The 25,005-nt window shown below is 40.0% G+C and overlaps 1 long non-coding RNA gene and 1 pseudogene across 2 annotated transcripts in view; both read left to right on the top strand.

The window, feature by feature from the left end:
* LOC132495087 (uncharacterized) overlaps window positions 1–25,005 on the top strand; it is a 355,499-nt gene that overhangs the window by 313,440 nt on the left and 17,054 nt on the right. The window lies entirely within an intron of this gene.
* Window positions 5,968–17,159, top strand: LOC132495396 (tissue alpha-L-fucosidase-like; annotated as a pseudogene).

Raw genomic sequence — 25,005 nt, 5'->3', positions numbered from 1 at the left:
CTAGAGGTCGCATATACTTCTGGACTTACTGAAACACCAAAGATTGAGAGCCTAAGGGTCATTCATCTAAGAGTGAGTACATGCTCATGACTGATCCCTTAATGGAGCCCAGTCTAGAAGAGGAGAAAGCTGACAAAATCAGCTCAACACAGTGGAAATTAAGAGCTGAGCCTCCAAATCTAGGCTGATTCTTTGTATCTTGGCTGCCCAATTATGAGGTTTGTATGACCTTGAGCAAGATATAGATCATGTTTAAACTTTAGTTTCCCATAAAATGAAGATAAAACTGTACTTGTCTCAGAGGCCTGTTGTAAGAATTAAATGAGGTGATGATACTTAGCATAGTGCCTGGTTCATACCAAGAGGTCAGAAAATGTTACTAGTAGCTATTATATTATTAATATTGTTAGGGTAGCAAGCATGTACGGAGTGTGAACTTAAGCAAAACACTGTGCTAGATGCTGAAAGGTATGCTTGAATGAATAAATCAGAGAGTCTGTCTTCAGGGATTTGCAAATGTGTGCGTGTGTGTGTGTGTGTGTGTATGTGTATGAGAGAGAGGGAACTAGAGAGAGAGAGAACTGGAAGATGTAAGGGTAGAATGAAGAGAGAAGAACCAGGAGAGAAAAAATACAAGATAGCTAAAATAAAAATAAATAACATTTAATTGTGAGCTTACTCTGTAATAGGCATTTTACATAGATAGATTTTCATATAACAAATCTCATTTAATGTTCCTACAACCCTGCGGGTAGGCATTATTAAAATCCTCATATTGCTCTTGAAGAAAAGAAGCCTTAGAAAGATGAGGTCAGTTGCATGTGTCAGTTGAGGGTGACACATGGGGTTGGGGAAGTGGAGCGGGCACAGGGCTGTGGTTAGCTTGCCTGGAGCACAGGAGAGGGATGGCCAAGTGGAACATGAGGTACCGGGTGCTCCAGGGAAGTCCTGCTCACCAGCACAGGTGATCATTGCCCACTCGGAGTCCAAGGCCATCTCTGATTTTGTCCACACAGTCATTAGTGGTGTGCTGTTTGACCAAGAAACAGAAGACTGCCTTGAAGCAGTCACCATGTCTTTGAGAGGCTGGAAGACTAAAATACATAGTCAAGCTGTGCTTAAGCTCAGCTTCAAATCTTGTGGCAAGCCCAGGACATGCCAAAATGGCTGTCAGTGGCAAACCAGCCCCACACAGGGGCCACGGAAGGCAAAAACTTCATGGTGATCCAAGGCTTACCACTAGATGGAGCCCGGCTGGACTGGTGACAAATCTGAGGACAGTGGTTAGAACCCAAACCAACCTCTGTATCTCTCCATCTCCTGTCTGTCTTTCCAGCACTACAAGACCAAGATCATAGTTACTACCAGAGTTTTTACTCCACCCCCCCCCCCAACTAATATGTTTTATTACGAATTCAGAAATAAAAAATAAAAGTATAAAGAAACTTGGAAACTTCTAGATTCTTCTAGACTTTTGCTCCATTAAACATTTTGGGAAGAAAGGTAATCTCCACGTAAAATCTCCATTAAAATAACCCTGTGGGCTTATCTGAAATTAACACCTCCGGAATTCTTGCTCTGACTCTTGGTTTCGTTGACCTACTTGTGTCTTGATCTTATACCTGATAAGTCCCTCTAATCAGATAAGAAAACAGTTGAGCATTTCTGGACTGGAGGCCAACATTAATGTTATTTGAAAATAGGAGCTGGGCTTGGGGTTTAGGCTTTTCCCTTTTTATTTGTGTATGATTTAGTGTTCGTCCTGCACTAGACACTAAAATGCATTGTTTAATTATCTGAGCTCAACACACCATTTTATAATTCATTAGTCAGTTGCTCTTTGCAAAAGCTTATTTCTTATGAAACGAAAGTGGGAATCATGCAACTGGACTATTTATCTCTCTTTAGGGGTTGGGGGTTAATATCTGATAGCTCATAACATCTTTATTATAATGCATTTATAATGATTTACTAGAATCATTCTATGGCTGAATATCTAATGTCAAAGCAGGGATCTGGCATGAAATAAAATGCTGTATCCTTGGGTAGCTCTAGGGGAAAAAAGGTCTCATCCAATATTTTCTGTGTAATTCTACAAACTGTAATAAGGGTAGGGGTAATTGCCTTAATGTCAATTAAGCTATTAATAATGCCCTTCTTGTCATTCCTAAATATAGCAGTGTCTCAATCATACATTACTGTCCCCTGTTAAGACTATACAGAAATGAGATCACAGCTTCTGCAGATCGGGAAGTCTGTCTAGCAGCGAGTCTTTCCTCCTCTACATAAAAGAAAGTTTGGGCGTTGATTTACTTGTTTTTGATGAAAAATCTATACTTAGACACGTATATGTATTTATAAGGGCAAGTGTTGGCAATCCTGTGAGCAGGGACAATCCATCTTTAAAAACTGTTCCCTGTTCTTATTCTGCTTCTAGATGATCAGAGTAGGGTGCTCCTTATCAGGACCAGTGTTCCAGGGTCCAGGTCCCTGATTGACGGTCCAGACAGTCCCGTAATAACTAGCCAGGCATTTTAGAGTTGGGAGCATTCATTCCAGCTACACGTGGTGCTCTGCTGTGTGCTTGTTGTTCCCAGGCAACTTGGATGCACCCAAGTTCCTCAAGGACAGACAGATGACACATGAGACTGAGATACTGTCACAAAGAAAAGGGTCCAGTGGTCCATCGGCAAATTTCAGCAGACGCAGTCAAGGGTAAAGGCGTATTTGGAATAGGCCTAGGAAGGGAACTGTGGGCTCTTGGTGAACAGAGATAGTGTTGCTAACTCTCCCAGATCAGCTCTAAATCAGAGCCATTTATCTCACAGCGAAGAAGGACCCAGACAAGACCTCCTTCTGTAGTTGGCACTTATATTTCTCCTGGGCTAGGATTTCTGAGCAGCCACTTCCTTTTGCCCCCCATGTTGGCCATCTTGGTGAAGTGAACTTCTACTTGATGATATTTAGAGCTCATTAAATTGTCCCAAGGAAGCTTATTGTATGGCAGTTTAATGTCAGAAACCTGTTTTAATGCAAATGGACATGTAATCCCACTAAGCCACTCTGAAGGTGTAAATTTAAAGCAATTGCTAGCAGCTGACACCAGAGTTTAATAAGATGGAGGGCTAGTTCCCAGATCCTGGTACGCCCAGGGGACCAGCCTGGACACCCAGCCCTGGCAGTTTTAGTGCAGCCAGCGGTTACCATGGCAATCAGAAGAGGGGGAGCTTCAGCCTGCCCCTCTGAGGTGATGGGGATCCAAGCTCTGGCGGAGTGGGTGGGAGTGCAGGGAGCGGGAAAGCTCTGTGCAGGGAGGAAATGAAGGGTGAGTGGGTGTCTTCTGCTCATTATTCCTCAGGGCACGAGGTTGGGGAAGATGTGACTGAGACCCTGGAGGCAGCTTTTGCTCTGGCTTATAAATGCCTCATCCAGGCAAATCACCACAGAAAGAGCACAACACATTGCCTGGGACCCCACTTTTTCAGCAGGTAAAGGGGGAAGCCTGCCCCTTGAAAGGGGGCAGAAATGAGACTGAGGAGGGAATTGTTTGTAGATATTTGCTGGATAATAATGCTGTTGGGTACTACAGCATTCTCCTGAGAGCCCTGAATAAGGTTTTTATGGGTGAAGTCATTTTTGTAATAAAGTTGGCTCTAACTCTGGCTCATAAATCATGGGTTCTGGTACTAAAAAAATTACCAAACATGCCTCCGTTACCACATACTGTCCTCCTTTTAAATACTTTGATTTTACTACAAATCTTCCATTGACCGTGATGGGGGAAATACACACAATGAGCAAGTGATTCCTTCCGTCCCAGGCAGCAGCCTTACCAGCATCTGGGCCTCCTGGAATGATTTCCTGAGGTGTGATGTTATTTATGGCGTGCTTTCTCTATCAAAAAGGCAAACAGCATCCCGAGTGACCCCGGAGCATTTGCATCATTGCTTCTCTTGCTAATTGATTCATCCCTTGGCAGGGCCTGGGACACGAGCTGTTAGCTGGACACTCTCTCCCCACTGCAGATCCTGTGGATTAAGGTACATAATAAGCAAAGATGTTAATAAAATTGTTAAATGTCAAAACTGCAAAACTCACACCCATTCCATCAGCCCTCCCGGAATGATTCCATAAAATACCATTTCCTCCCCTTGTCCTTTTCTCAGTCTAAACTTCATAACCTTAGTTAAGAAAGAAGATTAAGAACTGTTATTAACAACACTGATGGTTTAATTTCTTTCATCACTTCTTCCTTTCAAAGAAGAGTCCGGCACAGAATGAAAAGGAATGTTATCATATGAAGTGCATTTCAGACGTAATAAAGCAGAAAGGAGAGAGTGGTCCCCGTGTAAGAGGGACAAAGTGTGGATCTCTATAGCTCAGTATCTGCAAAGCAGAAAATGAAGATTGTAAAAATGTCACATAAAGAAAAAATGCACAGTGGATTCGTTTTGCGATGCCCATAATTCAGTAATGCCTTTAAGTAGCTAGAAGAAATATAATAAATGTTTTTCCACAACATTGATCATACTGTATCAGAGGAAATATTAGTGTGCAGGGAGCCATGATTACACTGGTAGTAATTCTTGGTGCAGAAAACTAGTAGAAGATGGGACCCTTTGTAGGCCCAACTTTTATTGGCTGCAGTTATTTACCTTTAAGAATACGCCTAATACATTGTCCTATAGATAAATATTCTTGTGAAAATTCAAGCCAGCAGTATCAGTAAATCAGAAATCCTGCCACCATTTTATAGAATATATATATATTTTTTCCTGTAGATGCTCTGATATGTTCCAGAATACAAAACCAGCCAATTGACCATGTAAAAATTCTAGAATGTCTGTAAAACAGCTTCTTATGTATTCTGAACCTGGATAGGAGCAGACAGGTTTATGGCATGTGATTCCATCCAAATGCCACCTGTATATATATAACATCTCTCTAAAGAAATTAAATGGATTATTAGATATATATACTGCAGTAAAACTATACCCGAAGCTATAAACCAGGAGAGGATATGCATGTTGTGCAACTGCTTTTTTTTTTTTTGGTTCTGAAACACTGAAGAAAGCTTTGCAAGGCAGGATTTTTCTTTAGAGAGAAAAGAAGGGAACTGATCCCTCATGCCAGCCTCTGGCTACTCGTACTGGCAAGAGCTGGTAATGCGGTGGCCATGGCCATCTTGGTGTAGGAGGTCCCAGCTTGTCAAGGGGAGGTTCTACCTTTGTTCTCGAGGGACCCCAATCTTGACTCTAGAAATCTTTGAATCAGAGTTCCAGGGTGCACAAGATAAGAGCCACCCAGCCAGATTCCAAGAGAACTAAAAGGAGAGGTGAGATCTGGGTGTGCTAATTCTCCATATACTCTCCACAAAGAAGCAAGAAGCCAGAGGCATCTCCAAGTGAAGATACTAGGAGAGCAGTGATAGGAACACGCATTCTTTCGCTTCAGAATCTGGATAATCCCCCTTACAGTTCAAAGACCCTGTAAAAGCAAAAAAACCTGGCTAAAGCCTGCAGATTTTCCTGCTCTGTTTCAGTGTACATCTCCCCTAACTCTCACTGACGCAATGGGAATCGTTTCCCAGACTTTCCTCACGGAGACCATCCGCACCTCTTTGTCCTGACGCTCTCTGCTGAGTGCCCCTCACAGGTTTCACATGCACATGCTCCTTCAAGCCGACACAGCTTCTGTGCGGTTCTTTTTCCTCTATTAGGGCACAACGGGGGTATATGAGCTAAAGGGCATTTGGAGCTCTTTATGGAATTTTGTCTTGATTATCTTATTGGAGTTGGATAGATGTTCGGCTTGTTTGTTAGTTTCTTCCCTCCTCTAACAAGGAGAATTTGAGAGGGTGCCTGTAAGTTCTTCCCGTTGTGAGAACTTTAAGGAAGCAGGCGGATGAAGTGAAAAAAACCCCAATATGAGAAGGGAGTCTAAGATTGAGAAACGGCTTGGCACGAGATGACGGTTTCTCAGGAGTGCCACCTGGGAAGTTGGTAAGCAGTCACCTGATGTGCTCGGCATTGACATGGACATAAATAATTTACTGGCTGAGGTGACCTAACGGGCTTCTGTTGAGAGTTCTTTCCCAGCATGATAGCATCCTCTTACAAGTGGCACTGTTCTAGGTACAGCAGCAACAGCTTTTCTCAGATTGTTTTAAATGAAAATTATTATTTTTTATCTTAGTTAATTGGCTGGCAGTTGAAGGAATGCAATTTAAAACCAGAAGTTGGGGGGAGGCTAATTATCTTTTTGAATTTCCTCTTTAGATCTATTATCACACATGGACATATTACCAAAACTTGTTAAAGATCAGTGAGTAGTCCTGTTCTTTCTTCTCTCTCCTCCCTCCCTCCCTTCCTTCCTTCCTTTTTTCCTTCCTTCCTCATCCTCTTTATTTTCCTTTCCTTTTCTTCTCTATCCCTTTCTTCTTTCTCTTCATCTTCAATGACTTGGAAAAAATCGTAATGAACTTCTCTGAGCAATTCCACAACAATGAAAATGTTCAGGGTCACAGATGCCTTCCCTGGAGTATTTAACAGTGGAGTCAAGTGCAGCTTTCACTTCTGCTGTTCGTCTGCAGCATGCACACAGTCTCATTTGTGCTTGCAAAAATATCTAGGTGTGCTTAGGAGGGTCAGGGAGACCCTTGAAGAGTAGACCCACTATAATTTTAGTTAAATTATAAAACATCAAAATAAGACTAACAGAACAACAGACTTTGGAAACTACTTAAGAAATAAACAGAGTGAGTTTTGCTTTAGTTGGCATCCAGCCTGAATTATTGACTTACACTGTAGCCAGACAAAGAATGTAGACAACATTTGACAATACAGAATATTCAATTATAATTTAAAACTTACTTTGTATTTTAAAATGAGATTCACTTGTAATTATTTCCACAACCGCTGGATGTCACTGTTGCATACGTCTGGGCAGTAAAAACTTCTCACTTAGGCAATCTGAAACTGGTATTTTAAGGGCTGTCATGTTACCTCCTTGACACTCTACCTTTTGATTGAACACAGGCTGTCATGCTAAGAGGACTCTCTTCTCCATTCAGTGCAGTCAGCCCAATTCTCAATTATGGCACTCTACTGGGAATTCTTCTAATTTACACAGGATGAGATTCTTCAAACACAATTATCTTCTTCACAATATTTAAAAAGAGTATGGTACTTTTATAATAGTTCCCAACATTGTGTATTAATTATAACTAGCACATTCTGGATACCAAATGGAGTGAAGTCAACACATAACCATAAAATACCCTGAATTTATAAGTGCCTTTTTCCCCCTGTTGTATGAAAGTGCTTACAACAGTTTCATATCTATTTGCTCATCTGTCTTCCCAACATCCCTAGGGGGTTACCTGCTTTAATGCTTTTATGAGTCAAAGTTGACCTGTGAAATAAATTGAATGAAGTAATTATTTGCACTGGCATCCCAGGAGTAAAGCAAAAGCAAACACTGAAAATTTGTTCCAGACAGCTAGTTATAGTTTGCAAAAGTAACTCGTTGAAATTTTGGTAGTTCTGGTTTTTTTCCAATTACTTTAAAAATTTCTTAATTCCTGGACCGTTTACCTCTTCTTTTAAGCATGCATTAAAAAAAATCCAGGCCATCTTGTACAGCTGACGTTATATAGAAATTAGATCTGGAGACTTTTCCAAACCTGAAATAAGCCTGGCCCAATAGAAGTGCTAGACTAGAGCATGACCAGTGGAAAAGAAACGAGAGAACCAACCGGGACAGTAGTTAGCTTTCTCTGTAGTTAGAAATGACCACGAGCTTCACTTTAGCTGTTCAGTTTAGTCTCTTTCTTTTTCCTAAAACCTTGGAGTGGTTTTCTTTAGCTTCCTCTCGTGACTTTGCACTAGGGAAGCCAGAGCTGTTCCTGGAGGACTGTTGGCCTAGATTTTAGCGGGGGAGGTGGGAAGGGGAGGTCCCCTCTGTTCTAGTGAATAATCAGAGAGTTGTGTTGCCTGCCATCTATGAGATGCTTTGATCCAAAATTTCAGTCATTGTTTCCACATTTAGGGGCTGGAATGAACATCAAAGAAGTGGGTGTACGGAATTTACTGAATTCCAAAGAAGTACAATAACATACAGAGGATATAAGCAAATCCCAGTGGCAAAATTTGCTGCCAATTCTTGCACATAATAGAGGCCCTGAAGTGACAGTCTATCTTTGACAAATGCATAATGCTATCAATGCCAAGGGAAGGAACTAGCATGCTGAAAGGTGAATAAAAGAGTTGGGAACAATTCAGTGGACTTACACACATTTCCTTAGTGTGTTTTCGCACAACAAGGAAAGCAGATGACACAAATGCATTAGGTAATTATTGGACAGGGCTGCAAACTCACCAGCAGTTTTAAATCGACCTGGCTCTTTCAGGATACAGCTCTAAAGATGAAAATAAAATGTGATTAGGAATTACTCATCTTCTGGAGGAAAAAAAAAAGGAACAAGGAAAGTGAAAATAGCTTTCTTGTTCTGTCTTGGATAGTTCCAGGTTTTAAAGCCCATATGTTGTTTGCTATAACTTCTTCGCCTCCCTGGGTCAATGCATTCCAAACGCTTCAGCTAGTGTTAGGGCTTATTTGTATACACAGTCTTTGTTCAAATATGGATTAATTTTGGTTAATTTCAGTGGGTGCACATAAAGTAAAATGCACAGAACTGAAACCACGGAAATCAGGCCATCACGTGATCATCTAAGAACCTAGTTTTCAAGCTCCTTTAAGTTTTATTTTTGAACTAAAAACAATAAAACGACTGCAAAAAGTTTCCAAAAGCATTGACATTATGAGCAATTGCTAACCAAGGCTATTCCCAGAATGATGGAGCAAATTTGGATATATTTCTAGAAAAGCTAACTGCCCTGCAGTACTAGCTATAAATATTTCATTCAGAAGGTGATTTAATAAGTGTCCTGTGGTATATGGCTCTTGCCTCCGGAGCCAGGTATCTATTTAGAGGCATATTGCGTTGCTGTCACCAAGGTCAGCACTGGAGGGCAAAGCAGACTCTTGCCCATAAGCTTCCATCCTTTTACTGTGGAGATGAGTACTTAAGAGCTTCTGGAGGCTGCTTTAAAAAACCAGACTGGGTGTGGATGTGTAAAGGAAGGAGTCTCAAAAATGCCACAGTACGTGGAAACAGCTTACAGGGTTCCTGAGCACAGTCTGGTAATGAATCAGGTACGAGTAAGACCAAGATGTGTGTGTTTGTTTGAAACCCTCCAGGGTTGAGCAAAAAACTGTGCCAGCTGCAAAGAGAGCCAGCGTTTCTGTCCTATGCATTAGGCAATCAGAGCATATTTGCTTACATACAGAACAATTTCCAAAGCACCCCCCCCCCACAATTCTCCAGTGTTTCTCACAAAATTCCTCCTACAGCCTTACACTGCATAATAAAGGAGCTCATAGAAGGATCCTGCTCTGTTTGTTTTGCATGTTAAGTAAATGCAATGCTTTTCATTATTTCAAACTCTATAATGAAATGACTGAGTGCCCAGCAACATTAGAAAATGGACAAACAAGCATTCAACTGGCTGTATGAACCATAGCTTTCTGGTATTAAAAGTGTAATATTTATGAATTAATTTAATCATAGAAGAAAATATTGAGTAGGTGACTGAGTAAAATGATGACTGTGTATTATGTTTTTGCCATGCAGCTGGATAAACATATTCAATGACAAACCTTGGCAAGAACTGCAAAGATGCTCTTGACAATGGCATGAATAAATATCAGGTGCTGCCTAGAATTCACTGCATTTGAGGACTTGAGCAAAGCCAGATGAGTTTTAGCAGGAAAATATGAAGAAGCCATGTATGCACATTAGGATTATGTAAACGTTGGGTTCTTTCTCTGCTGACCAAGAATTGCTCTAATGTTCATTTTCATCTACATCACTGACAGATTTTTTTTTTTTTTACACATTATCTTTGCACTTCTGGGAGTGCACTTTAGCATCAAGACCCAACTTTTGGGGAAGTTCCTGGTAAGTTTTTCAACAACACGGACTTGGAGAGAAAAGAAATACTTTGTCTAGAGCTGACAAAAAAGATTGTATTTTGTAGTGACCCAATCCAATCTATGTAAAATAGTAAATTTAAAAATTCCTTTAGATTGATTCTTGAATTTCCTTAGAATATGTGGTTTCAGATTCCAAGAAGGACCATAAGAGAAAACAATAGATGGGTAGATATTTTGAAGAGAGAAGATCAGCAATAATAACAGTCACTTAATGAAGCATTTGATCCAGGGCAGAAAGAACCAGTGTGCAAGAGACGATCACAGAAACATGTTTTTGTGGGTTTTTTTCCCCACAAGATTGTCATTTTATCAATAAAGAAAATATCTTTTATCAGCTTTATTGAAACATAATTGATATATAACATTGTGTAAGTTTCAGATGTACAGCGTGTTGATTTGATACACATATATTGTGAAATGATATATATACCACCATAGTGTGAGCTAACACCTCTATCACCTCACATACTTATCATTTCCTTTTTGTGGTGAGAACATTTAAGATCTACTCTTAGCAACTTTCAAGTATATAATACAACATTGTTAATTATATCACCACGCTGTACATTAGATCCCCCAAACTTTTTCATCTTATAACTGAAAGTTTGACCCACATCACCCCATTTCCTTCACCCCCAGCCCCTGTTAACTGCCATTCTACTCTCTGTTTCTATGAGTTTGGCTTTTTTAGATTGCACAGATAAGTGATATCATACAGTATTTGTGTTTCTCTGTATGACTTATCAATATTTCACTTAGCATAATGTCCTCCAGGTTCATCCATGTTGTCACAAATGGCAGAATTTACTTCTTTCTCATGGCTGAATAATATTTGATTGTATATATATCACATCTTTTTTATTGAAGTATAGCTGATTTATAATATTATATTAGTTTCAGGTGTAGAGCATAGTGGCTCAGTATTTTTGCAGATTATTCTCCACTATATATATCAAAATAATGACTATAATTCCCTGTATATACATCTTCTTTTTCCATTCATCTGTTGATGGGCCCTTAGGTTGTTTCTGTATCTTGGCTATTGTGAATGATGCTACAGGTATCTCTTCAAGATCCTGATTTTATTTCCACTGGATATATACCCAGAAGCAGGATTTCTGGATCATATGGTAGTTTTAATTTTTTGAGGAACCTCTATAACTATTTTCCATAGTGGCTGCAACAATTTACATTCCTACCAACAGTGTGCAAGGATTCCGTTTGCTCTACATCCTTGCCAATACTTACCACCTCTTATCTTTTTGATAATAGCTATCCTAATATGTGTGAAGTGATATCTCGTTGTGGTTTTGATTTGCATATCCCTGATGATTAGTGATGCTGAGCATCTTTTCATGTACCTGTTGGCCATTTGTATGTCTTCCTTGGAAAGGACCTATCTATTCAGGTCCTTTGTTTATTTTTTAATTGGATTGTTTGGGTTTTTGCTATTGTGTTGTATGAGTTCTTTCTATATTTTGGACATTAACTTATTTTCAGATGCATGATTTGTAAATATTCCCCCCCATCCCATAGGTGGGCTTTTCATTTTGTTGATTGTTTCTTTTGCTGCTCAGAAGCTTTTTAGTTTGATATAGTCCCACTTATTAATTTTTGCTTTTGTTGCTTTTGCTTCTGGTGTCATATCCAAAGAAATATTTTCAAGACCAATGTCAAGGGGGTTTTTCCCTATATTTTCTTCTAAGAGTTTATGGTTTCATGTCTCATGCTTAAGTCTTTAATCCATTTTGAGTTAATTTTTGTAAGATAGGGGTCCAATTTTATTCTTCTGTATGTGTCTACCCAGTTTTCTGAACACCATTTATTGAGGAGACTATCTTTTCCTCATTGAGTATTCTTGGCTCCCTTATCAAATACTAGTTGACTGTATATGCAAGGATTTATTCATGGGGTCTTTATTCTGCTCCATTGGTGTGTGTGTCTATTTTTTATGCCAGTATAATACTGTTCTGATTACTACAGCTTTGTAGTTTAGTTTGAAATCAGGAAGTGATGCCTCCTGCTTTGTTTTCTTTCTCAGGTTGTTTTGGCTATTTGAGATCTTTTGTTTTTCTATCAAATTTTAGGACTGTTTTTTCTGTTTCTATGAAAAATGGCTTTGCAATTTAATAGAGATTGCATTGAATCTATAGATAACTTGAGCAGGATGGAGATTTAAAACTATTAACAAGGAATGTCTTTCCATTTACTTGTGTCTTCAATCACTTTCCTCAAAGTCTTATAGTTTTCAGTGTACCGGTCTTTTTACCTCCTTGGTTAAATTTATTCTAAGTATTTTATTGTTGTTGATGCTATTGTGAATGGGACTGTTTTCTTAATTTCTTTTTGAAATATTTCATTGTTAGTGTATAGAAACACATCTGATTTCTGTCTGTTAATTTTATATCCTGCAACTTTACTGAATTCACTGATTAGTTTTAACAGTTTTTTGGTGGAGTCTTTAGGATTTTCTATATATAAGATCATATCATCTGAAGAAAAGACATTTTTAGTTCTTACTTTCCAATTTGGATGCCTTTTATATCATTTTCTTACCTGATTGCTCTGGCTAGGACTTCTAGTACTATGTTGAATAGGAGTGGTGAGAGTGGGCATTCTTGTCTTGTTTCTGATATTAGAGGAAAAGACTGAGTATGGTGTTAGTTTTGGGTTTGTCATATATGGCCTTTATTATGTTGAAATATCTTCTTTCTATATCCAGTTTGTGGAGAGTTTTTATCATGAAAGAATATTAGATTTTGTCAAATGCTATTTCTGCATCTACTGAGATGATCATCTGATCTTTATCTTTCATTCTATTAATGTGGTATATCACATTGATTTGCACTGTTGAACCACTCTTGCATCCCAGGGGTAAATCCAGTTTGATCATGGTGTATGATCCCTTTAATGTGCTATTGAATTTGGTTTGCTAGTATTTTGTTGAGAATTTATGCATCAATATTCATCAAGGATATTGGTCTATAGTTTTTTTTTTTCTTATACTATCCTTATCTGGCCTTGTTATCAGGGTAATGCTAGCCTCATAAACAAGTTTGAGAGTGTTCCCTCCTCTTAATTTTTTGGAAGAGTTTGGGAAGAATTGGTATTAATTTACAATGTTGGGTAGAATTCACCAGTGAAACCATCTGTTCCTAGGCTTTTCTTTATTTGGAGGTTTTTCAGTCTCCTTACTTGTTATTGCTCTGTTCAGATTTTCTATTTCGTTATGACTCAGTCTTGGTAGATTGTATGTTTCTAAGAATATATCTATTTCTTCTAAGTTATCCAGTTTGTTGGCATATAACTGTAATAGTCCCTTGTGATCCTTTGTATTTGTATAGTATCAGTTGTAATGTTTCCTCTTTCATCTCTGGTCTCATGTATTTGAGTCTTCTCTCTTTTTTCTTTAGTCCATCTAAAGGTTTTAAAATTTTGTTTATCTTTTCAAAAAATCAGCCAGGTTGGGGGGAGAAAAGTTGTAGATGGAAGACTTCATCTTGGATAAGGTCTCTATGCTCTGATGCAAGTTGTCTTATGTTGTTGTCTTTGCTTCTTACATTTATATTTTTTTCTCTGTTTCATGCCCGAGAATTTCCAAATGCAACAACAAAAAAATGAAAACATTGTCCAAGCTATCCCCCTATTCCCCTTATTCCCACTATCCCCCAATTTCCAATACTGAATGCTGTTTCTGTATTAAATTTTTTTCCAGCTATGCTCTATTCCTAGTATCTGAACACAAAACTCTTATTTCCTGGGTATTATGTTTCCATTCTTTAATTATTGTCTCTAGTATACATGGCATGATGTCTTGAAATACCCCAAAAAGAGGCCAGTTGTTAGCAACTTTTCATAGCTATACAAGGAATCACTGTAAACAGACTTGATGCTATACTTCTCTTGCTAATGCATAGGGGAGACTATATATTACTCCAAAGAGAGAGGAGCTATTTAATATTTTGTATATGTAAAGTATTTAGGGCAGTATCTGCATCATAATAAGTCCTTTGTAAATCTTAGCTGCTGCTGCTACTAGTACTAGTTAAAAGCCTACAGTTATGTTGTGACAAGGGGTCATCTGGGCTGGTTTCATTAGGTCTACCAACCCCTGCCATGGACCTAACACATGTGTAGTACATTAGATACCTGCTTCTCACCTGTGAGGGACCTTCTGACCCTTTGGGGAGACCATCTTTGTACATCCACATTTTTTTGCCATTGGCTGCCCCTTGGGAACTGTCAGAGTGTCAAAATGAAACCCTGGGGGCTTCCCTGGTGGCGCAGTGGTTGAGAGTCCGCCTGCCGATGCAGGGGACACGGGTTCGTGCCCCGGTCCGGGAAGATCCCACATGCCGCGGAGCGGCTGGGCCCGTGAGCCATGGCCGCTGAGCCTGCGCGTCCGGAGCCTGTGCTCCGCAATGGGAGAGGCCACAACAGTAAGAGGCCCGTGTACTCCAAAAAAAAAAAAAAAAAACAATGAAACCCTGGGATGTAGCATCCGTGTGGGCTATTGCTCTGAAGCAATGCTTCTCAAACTATGCGTGGTGAAGGATCAGCTTCTTTTTTTATTTCCAATATGTCACAGCCTGATATTTTGCAAAGTGCAATAAAAAATAATTTAAAATGGAATAAAAAATCAATATACACAAAATTCAAGTCCCATTTTTGAATTAGATTCAACAGACATAAACTTAGGCTGCCACATGGCTGTCAACAACTCTAAATGCTTCCTCTCAACTCCGTTCTTGTCTCATCTCTGAACAATAACCAGCAGATTACAGACAGTGGGCCTCACTTTGAGCAGCAACGTCACAAAGGACAGTGAAGAACCGCAAAGGCCTGTCATTTCCATACTATTTTCCTTCTGTAGAGCTCAAAGGGCTCTCTCATCAAAGCAGGGGATGCTACAGGTCCACAGGGCTCAGGCCCCACCTTCACTGGTGCAAAGCTGGTGCCCAAGGGGTAACAGACGCCACAAGAGAAAGCTGCTTCTGCCGGGTGCTGGCCATTCTCTCAGCTGGGAATTTACACACAGCTAAGCGGTGGGCTGTTTAGTGCAGATGTACAGGTGTGGAAACAGTCTCTGATAGGCAGGTTTATGGCAAATAAACACATTGTGTGATATACTGTAATCAACTATATAAACAACTTTAAAATTGTCTATACTTCATATTTCCAGCATTTGGTTTTGTTAATCATATGTCTTCTTGACAGCAATTAAATAGCCTTGAGAGAAAATGTACACCTGCTGTCTCCCCTGGGGAAACGATGTTTCTTTTGTGAATGACATAAGTTCTCCATAAAACATAAGTGAAGATAGGAGAATTGAATTTGGAGATATGTCTCCTTCCTCTCTTGTTTTATCTCTAGTTGAATTGGAGGGCACAGTTTAATATAGCTAAGCTTTTTCTGGATCCCTATTCTAAGATTCTTTTCGAACCCAAATATTTCCCAGATGAGCAAATTGGAGCCAATAGATAAGTGAGATTGTGACGGGTGTCACTTAGTGAGGAAGGAGCCGTGTCTGCCTCACTTGGCCTGCGCTTTCACCCCGCCACCCCCAGGCATGGACCCCAGCGCTCTCAGTTCTTCCTGATTTCTGCAGCCCATCTCATCTACTTTTCATGAACAGCATACTGGTCCTGTTTTCCTTAAAACAGCACATAACAAAATGTTTCCTTTGCTTGAGTCAGGTTCCAAACAAGCTTCATTCATTCGGCTTGGTGTATTAAAAGTCAGTAAACCAAGAGAGAGGTGTCCCCACTCTCGGGATGGAGTGGCAGGCGAACGGCTGCTGCCAGGAGGGCCGGGAGGGCGCTCAGGGCTCAGCATGTGCCAGGTGCCACTGTACCTGGGGTGGGCTGAGTCTTCACTCTGGGCTGGTTCCATGAGGCAACATTTGGGGTGTAGTGGCCTGGAGTATGTTTTGGGTGCCAGCCTGGGGCAGCAAGTGGTTCTGGTGGCACCGGAAGGGCGAGTGGCGGCCCCAGGACAAGCACTTCAGGTGTAACAACCACCCACCGTGCTTTAGCTACTTGGATTTGGGGTGGCAGTTCACCGAGACTTCTTCCACCCCAAGCGGGCTGACCTCTTCCAAGCTCCATATATAGTCTTGACCACAAAGCATCACCAAGTCTTCACAAACTGGCTGAGTCCTGTGTCGTGGAGCTGGAACGTGGAGGACCTGAGCCCCACTGTGTTTTGATAAGTTGATGAGTTGGGAACAGCTGTCCTGAAGAGGAACATACAGCTATGGACTGTATCAACCATTCTTAGAATGGTTCCACCCACTCTACCTATTTTAAGAAAAATGGCTTCAAAAACACAGTATTTTTCAGTGTGAAAACAAAGGCAGAGCTTTATGACCTTGTTAGCAAGTAGAAACCTGACCTGCTTTTGGTCTGATGGAGAGGAAGAATATCCTGATACTTACTGCAACTCTACAGATTTTCTTTCTTGGCTCTACAATGATATCCCTGTCAAGGATGAAGTGGTAGTGATTGATGATGGGGTCAGAAATACTCCTGTTATCATGGAGGATACTGCAACTATCAAGGTAAATTCAAACCAGGGAGGTTGCTAGGTCACAAGTAGGAGGTGGGCACCACTATGGACAAGGCATCCTAGGACTATCATTAGGACATGGCCATGTCTGACATCGCAAGTGAATCTGAAATCATTTCAGAACAGTAAGTTTGGGGGGACACTGTCGTCTCAACATTGGACCAACTAAAGATGGACTGATTGTTATCATCTTCCAAGAAAGGCATCTTGCTGCTGGGAAGTGGCTGAGCATAATGGGGAGGTTATCTACGCATCTAAACCATGGAGGGTGCAATGGGAAAAGAACATGGTAATTGTATGGTATACCTTAAAAAGATCAGCTTTTTATGTCTTCTTACTGTGCTGGTAAAAATAAATGGAGTCTTAAAGCTTCAATCCCTCATAACTACCTCAGCTACAAAGGTAAGGATGCTGGGATCCAGGAAGACCTGAAGTGGTCCACAGATCTGGGTAAAGGCCTCCTCCTTTCTTCCATCTGACCCTCTGCTTTCCCAGTTGAGTTTGCTTGGACTGTAAAGCTGACAGGAGTGGAATGATCATTGGAGTTCAAGAGGAAAGGGTCACTGCCTGCTGCTTGCTGCTTTGATTTTCCTCATATAGTACCATCATTATAATAAGCTAACTTCTCTTCCCCATCCAAAGATGGCTTTTCCAAAGGAACTGAGTGCATTACACCAATGACTCAATGGACCAAGGATCTGAGCTCCATCGCTAGCATACTTCACTCTGGACAACAAAAGAAGGGACTGAATAATGAAGCTCTGAGTTCATCCATTCCTACCTTTGGAAATTATCTACAATGGAAACTTCCCTCCATCCTGTGTTTGATAAACTTACTTGATTACTCAATGATTATAGTTAAAGAATAATCCAAGTCACCCCGTTGCCTATGGGAGGAGGTAGAAAGAGTTTGACAAATTCACCGTCTGATATTTATTTAGCATCAGTTATCACCAACCCCTCCCAGCAGCACCCCACTCCAACAAGTGTGGGAGAGCCTGGAGGGGAAGGAAGAGGCTTGCCGGGCTGCTTATGTTCACTCTTTAGAAGTCTGTGAAGCAAGCTAAGAGCTCTGAAATTCAGTCTGTTTACAGTGATACCATGAAGAAAATGGATTTATTCTACCCTGCCTTTTCAAATATGATCAAATAAATACATTTGCATGTCAAAAAATTTATAGGTCTTCCTACCATTTCTTTCTTTGTTTATTTTCCTTGCAATTTTGTTCATTTGTTATTGTTGAAGAAACTGGCTGTTTGTCCTGGGGTTTCCAACAGTTTGGATTTTGTTGATTGTGATGTTGTTTAATGTGTTCCTCTGCGATTGTAAGCTGTAAATTGGTAGTCATATTTAGAGGCTTGATAAGATTCAGGTTCAATTATTTTGTCAAGAATATTTCACACGCGGTGTTTTGCACTTCTGTTAGAAGGTATAAAATGCCTGATTGTCTCTTTTTGGTGATGTGAGCAGCCATTGGTGGTCATTGCCCAGATTCATTAATTCACTAGGAGGTTGCAAATGGTGATATCCTAATTCTGTCATTCCTTATTCATTTATTAGTTGAAAAAATTCTGTAAAGAGAAAGTTCCTCTTGATTCTTTCATTACTCTGAGACCAGTTTCTCGTTTTGTTTTGTTTTTGTTGTTGTTTGTTTTTAAAACACAATGGATTGGTTCCCTAGCATCCTCTAAAGGTGATTAATGAGTTTAGTTTTTTGGTATCGTACTGAACTTATGGATTTAAATATACTTAATATGTTTCAATCCATTGCATTTAGCATCCCCTACTGATGCTCAAATGATCCCATCTTTAAGCTAGAGCCCAAATCCTTTAGACAGAATCCTAGTAGTTTTCCATCACTGCTTCCTTACTACTTGGTGTGATAAGATATTCCAGATTCATTTAATAAACTTCCTGCCTCACACCTGGAATCAGCCATCTTTCTAAGAGGTTTGGTCCCTTTTGGTGGGAAATAGTATTTAGAGACACAATCTGGAAGTGCTCATTGCTGTTGGGTTAACCATTGTTTACAGGCTTTTCCAGTGGACAGAACTAGAAAATGAGTCTTTTAAAACACATATTATGAATTAGTATTGCTACCTCAGACTCATTTTCAGAACTACAGGATTTTTACTTACTGTCATTGATCTTACGTTTGTGTCTGCTCTCACCAAAGCTGCAAATCCCAGTTCTCAATGACACCAATATATATACATTTTTTGTTACATACACAACAGTTTCAGAACAACAATACTAATACTACCACAATATGATTATTGAATCAATAGACACAAAAACCAGTTAGAAGACATAATGGAAGAAAAGACTATATGTCTGATAGCTAAAAACAAAATACCTCAGTGTATGTTTAACAAGAAATGTACAAAACCTATGTGAAGAAAATTATAAGCAGTCATGAAGATATAAAATTAACTTAGTTGGAAAGATGAACTGTGTTCATAGAAAAATGCAACATTGTAAAGATCTTAGTTATTCCTATGTTTATATAAACAATTTCATAAAATTCCAGTAAAAATGCTATCAGGTTTTTTTCCTAGAGTTAAATAAATTGATTATATAGTATGTTTGGAAGAATAAACATGCAAGAATAGCCAGGAAACTCCTCAAAAAATTGTATAATATTAAATCATATCATAAACCTCTACAATTAAAACAGTTTGGTGTTAATGTATGAATAGACAAAGTATAAAATTCAGAAATAGACCTAACTGCATATAAAAATTTAGTTATGATAAAAGTGGCATCCCTAATTAGTGAGGAAATATGGACTTTTTAATAAGTGGTATTAGGATAACTGGATAGCCATATGCAAAGAGATAAAATTGAAGCCATTCCTTATACCGTATTCCAGGACAAATGTTAAATGATTGGGAAATTTACAGGTAAAAGATAACATATTAAAAAAACTGGATGAATTACCCTAAAATCTGACACGGGCATAATTCTCTAAATTACAACTGAAAATCCAAAAGTAAGAGGTACAAAGTTTGACACATACAATTACATAAAAACAAGTGCTTTACATTTAATCCACAGGAGTTACATCAGGACCATTTTGCAGAAGAGAATTCTGAGACTCAGAGAAATTCAGTATCTTGCTGAAGTTTACAGTTAGTAAACGGCAGAGGTGGGAAACTGTAACTTATTGCACACTGAGCCACCTAGACTTCTATTCACCCTAAGCACATTGAGAAAATCAGAACATAGACAGTTTCCAGATCCCACTCATAATTGGGGAATAAAATCTTATTAATACTAGTAGACCAGTCCCACTGTTTGATATAGACTTCATGTTGAGTTGAGAAGAGCTTTAAAAGGCACAGGAGTCTGGGCAGAAAGAGAGACTTCAGTGTATTTTGAGGTTAAACCTTAAATATAGTATGACACTTATCATGGAAATTGATGCCTCTTAGTTTTTACTCTCTGTCAGAAACTCTCCTATTACTGCAGCACCCTCATCTCATGCTTCCTCATATCTCTATACAGTGAAACATTGTATCAACCCCAAGAATCCTGTCTTAAATATATGGAAGTTGAAAGAATCTTCAGATCTTTTTGTTTACTAGCAGCAAAGACAGTGTCTTGGCTAAGTTATTTTAATGAGAATAATCAAACTGGCTGTTGGGTTTATAAAGAAAGAAGGTGCCAACTGATTGAAGGTTTCACTTCCCAGCTGGTATTTTGTGTTTGTGCAAACTAAGCAATTAGTACCAACCTTTATTTCTGCTCTTCCTGTCACTTAATTTGTTTACATTTTAATTTTTCACTTCCTTCTAATGCATCTCATGCCTAGTCAACAAATACTGAATTTCTCTTTCTGTTTCTCCAAGAAACTTTTAAAGCCAATTGTGCTTTCTCTCCATTAGGAACATGTTTATTTAAAAGGGCTTGTGAGAACAATGCAATTCATTCATTCATTTCATAAAGATTTGTTAAGCACCAACTAATGTATCAGGCATCGTTCTAGGTGTTGGAGATATAAGGAGGATAAGGCAGACAAGTTTTTGTTCTCAAGGATCTTACCTTTTGTAGAAGGAGACAGAGGAAAAACAATGAACAAACACAAAGCCAGATAATATCAGAGTGATTTGTTCTGTGAATAAAACATTAAACACAGTGACGTGAGAGGGACTGGGGCAGGGAACTTGCTTAGCTTGGATGGTCAGAGAAGTCCCTGTCTAAGATTTGAGTCACATGAAAACCCAGGCAGAAAGATGTCTAGGCAGAAGGAATAAGTGCAAAGGCCCTCAGGCAAGAACGCAGGTGTGTAAAATGACAAGGAAGAACGCATGTAGCTGGAGGGGAATGAACTACACTGAACTGTAACTGACCTCCAAGTAGTTAAGGATTTGCTTATTTGTTAGTTTATTCGTTTATACTCTACCTTGTTCCAAAAAGGATTAAAAATAGCTCTTTGAATGTTGCTGTTTCTTAGAGTGCTATAGGCACACCTTTTATCTGAGAAAAATAAAAGTGAGTCCTTTAGCAAGTAAAATCCAACCGATAGATCTAGGACAGGGCATAAAGACTATGGATGCAGGATGTTCACTTTTTTTTTTAGAGGCTCACACACCTTGAAATGTCATTTAAGAAATTATTTTTAGAGAAGACTGTTGCACTGAATTTAATTGCAAATCAACAGACCCATTATATTCTCTAATTAATCATGGCACATGCTATTTACCAAACTCCTGTAAAAACAAATTTCTTTTGTACACATTACAAAGAAATGTTACATAAAATTAAGCACCAAGTAATGACTTTAATTTGCGGTTAGTTAATAATACACAGATGATCACACGGCTGTAAAGGAAGCCACTTGGGACATTAACAGATGTGCTGGCACAGAGGAATTGGAAACAGGCAGACTGTGAGCTCTGGGAATAAAGAGGACCCAAGAGATAGTGGACATTAGATGTTCTGATTACAGGAACAGGCAGAAACCTGCTGAAGGCCTTTGTCCAGAAAAGCCTGTCTGAATGAATTTTAGGTGTCTTCATTGGCTTCTAAATTATTTTTTACTTCTTGCCCGGCAAAAAGGTTTTACGAAACTGAATGGAATTTTCCTTTAGCCTGAGCTTTGCTCAATGGCCTTGACTCAAAAGCTCCTCTTTTCAGCTTTGCAAGAAGCTATAATTGCCCCAAGTTCTATAAGCCACGTTACTTAGCTAATTTCTTGGCACTTAATGATCCCAAGCTAAGAGACTCAGACTTTACATTTTTGGAAGTGCAAATAAAATAGAGCAAAGCCCTAATATTTGAAAGAAACCAATGTTACATTTCTCTGAGGTCTGCAGGCTACATAAGCAATCATATAAACAGACACACAAAAATGAAAATTCCCTATCCCACGTTGTAGCAGATGGGTTGGAAAACCAGAAGATTTGTGATTAAAATGTATTTAAACCTTTAGGAGGGAGGGATGGAAAGTTGGTAGGAGACTGAAGTGGCTCACCTTTCTCTTACAGAACTTTTCTGATATTTTCTCCATTCCACTTCTTGCTCCCATCTAAAGGCCATGTAAAAGGGGATTTGTGCAGTGAAAGATTCATGGTGCTGAGTCTCAAGAGTGGACTTCAATGTCTTAAGAAGCAGAGACTCCTAAAAGTCATATAAAGCCCCCAACAATTCACAGTGTGACTCTTATTTGTTATTTAATCTGTCCACGTGCCTCCTTTTCTTTGTACATGAAATAGGTGTCAAAGAACTGTTTACTTCAAGATGACGTTTAGCTTTCCAAACAGGTGACAAACATCCTCACCATCTAGGTTGCGGATTACGTCGGTACCAACATTGCTTCTCTCAGCCATCTATGGCTGGTCTCTTGTTTCCCAAGGATGCTGGATTAAGTCATTCTTACCATTCTTCCTGGAACAAGATAGGAAGGAAGAAGTCTGTATGACTACGTCCAGAATAAAGTTTCACCGTAGTCCTTACCAGGCTTTGGGGCAACAAGAAAATGCACTCACACAACCTGGCACACACCCCATTACGGGACTAATGATGAGCTGAAAGTAAAAAGGAAACTTAAAGAAGGGAAGCCTAAGGAAGGGATTAATCAACAACTCCAAGGCAATACCATGCTGTGCTTACGTTTTTTGCAAATATTGACTTTGAAGAATTAAACATGTGACTAAACTCTATGTCATTGTTCCTGTGAAAGAAAGTTCCTATGTGACTATTTCAGACCAAAGGCAATGCAGAACAATAGAGGCAAGAGGGAGCCCCAGCATAGTGCTGTAACTTTCCTCCCCTGTAGAGAGGGCAAGTGCTGTGCATGTGGTTACTGAACATGGTGTATCACATATAGAGAGAGATATCTCCCCACACACATGTAATTTGAACTGGACGAAGGAGGGAGTTAGGAAGGGACCTCTGTTTCTTCTTCTTCTGAGTTTACAAAGCCATCATAGACTTCTCCAGAAGTAGTCTGGGACAGGGAGAGAGGTTTGAACCCAGGGGAGCTGAAAATGGGCATGGGATAGGGAGAGAGAAAGTAAATAGAAGGTTCTGGAGCCCAGACAACTCAAATAGCTTGTAATAAAAGTCAAAGAAGAAGGGGTGATTTCTTTGGAGACAAGGCTGCATTGGTTCTGGAAACCAGGGTCCCTCACTGGGCAAGTCATGACCGTTTCAAACAAGATCATCCAGTAGCTGACCAAGAAGCCAAGTGGTAGTGCTTTGATGTGAACTATTTGTACTATATAAGACATGGATGTGTTCTTTCACATAACCTTCTTAGAGCAGTCTGTCTCAGACCAAATCTTGACTTCATCCCAATGGCATGTTTACTGACCCTGTACGTTTGGATTTGGGTGCATGGTACATTAGGTGATTATTCAGCAAATATTCACTCCTGTCCCCAATTCCTGCCCCTCCATACCTTAACAGAGGAGTGTACTTTCCTGCTCCATTGATGTTGGGCTGGGTCATGGGACTGGCTTTGCTCAGTGGAATAGCAGCAGATGTGACAGAAGCAGAGACTGGAAATGTGCTGGTACAGTTGGGCTGGCCCTTCTTGTGTTTCTGCCATGAGAAGATAATGCCAAGGCCAGCCTGGTGATCCAAACAGGATGAGAAAATTCATGTATGGCAGATCTTGACCCAATCTGTAGCTTGAAATCAAGGCCAGCTGAACCAAGCTTGGACCAGCCAAACCCCATGTATGAGTGAGAATAAATCATTGTTCTTTTAAGCCACTGACATTGGGAGTGGTTTGTTGTACAACATTTTACGGCTATAGCTAACTGACACAAGAAGAACTGCTGACTGAGCAGGTGAAGGAGACAAGGAATATGCATTGTATAGTGTTTACAGGGCACAATGGGTCAGTGGGATGGTGGCATCCCTGAGCCATGAGTGGTGGGGGCTAGCATATAGGGCATACCCTTGGTGCATGGTAGCACGATGATATAGCTGGACACGGATCAAGGGTCAGAATGAGGTTGCTTGTGAAACAGGAGAGACTACTCTGGGTCTCCTAGTGTGTATACACACACACACACAAACACACACACACACACACACATATATACCAGTATGTACCAGTTACTATTGTGGGTACAACTTTGTATTGAGTTGGTATCCATGAGAGCTCTTGTTTTTGGAACAAGGAGACAGAGTGTGCTAGTGTTGTTCTTGGTGGTGGTTTCTTTGTTTGTTTGTTTTGTTTTGTTTTGCATGGCTTTGAGAGGGGCACAGAGACATGGAGAATTGAAGACATGGTCTAGCCTCTGCCTGCAGCTGATTCCCTGGGCCGGGTTACCAGTTGATGGGAGAAGCTGAAGGAGCTATTTTCATGAAGGGCTTTGTCATCTGGACCCCAAAGTGGCCCCTCCTGTGCACACTGAAGTGTGGCACAGAACCCGGATGAGGACCATCGCCCTTCCTGTTCTGAGGAACCCAGGGAGCTCTGGCTCCTTGCAGATTGGTGTGAGGGAGATGTCGCCTGTGTTACAAACGCTGTGTTCCCATCATGGGTATCATCCATTGCTGCCATGGTGAGGTTCCCTCCTGCTGTGTCATGAGTGGAGGAATAGAAGATGTTGGAGTGCTTGGAGACTTGCATGAAAGGTGTGCAAGCTAGAGGAGACACTTCTTTGGGACTCCCAGGAATATACTGGGAAGGCTTGCCAGGGAGGCTGGAGCTGGGTGAGGCTGAGAGAAAGTAATTTAAGATAATAATGTTAATGGGACCTTATTTGAATGCACATGTTGATGGGCCACAGAGACATACCAGTTACTTTACGCATGTGCTTGAAAGGTCTAGTTGGCCCAATGCCCACTGTCAGTGAAGCTATCATGATGATGCTGGGCAGTCTTTCTTCAATGGCACATTTGCCTCAACAGATGACCCAGCCC

The sequence above is a fragment of the Mesoplodon densirostris genome, chromosome 8, assembly GCF_025265405.1.
Source record: "Mesoplodon densirostris isolate mMesDen1 chromosome 8, mMesDen1 primary haplotype, whole genome shotgun sequence".
Taxonomy (NCBI): Eukaryota; Metazoa; Chordata; class Mammalia; order Artiodactyla; family Ziphiidae; genus Mesoplodon; species Mesoplodon densirostris.
This window is presented reverse-complemented; position numbering and strand designations above follow the sequence as displayed.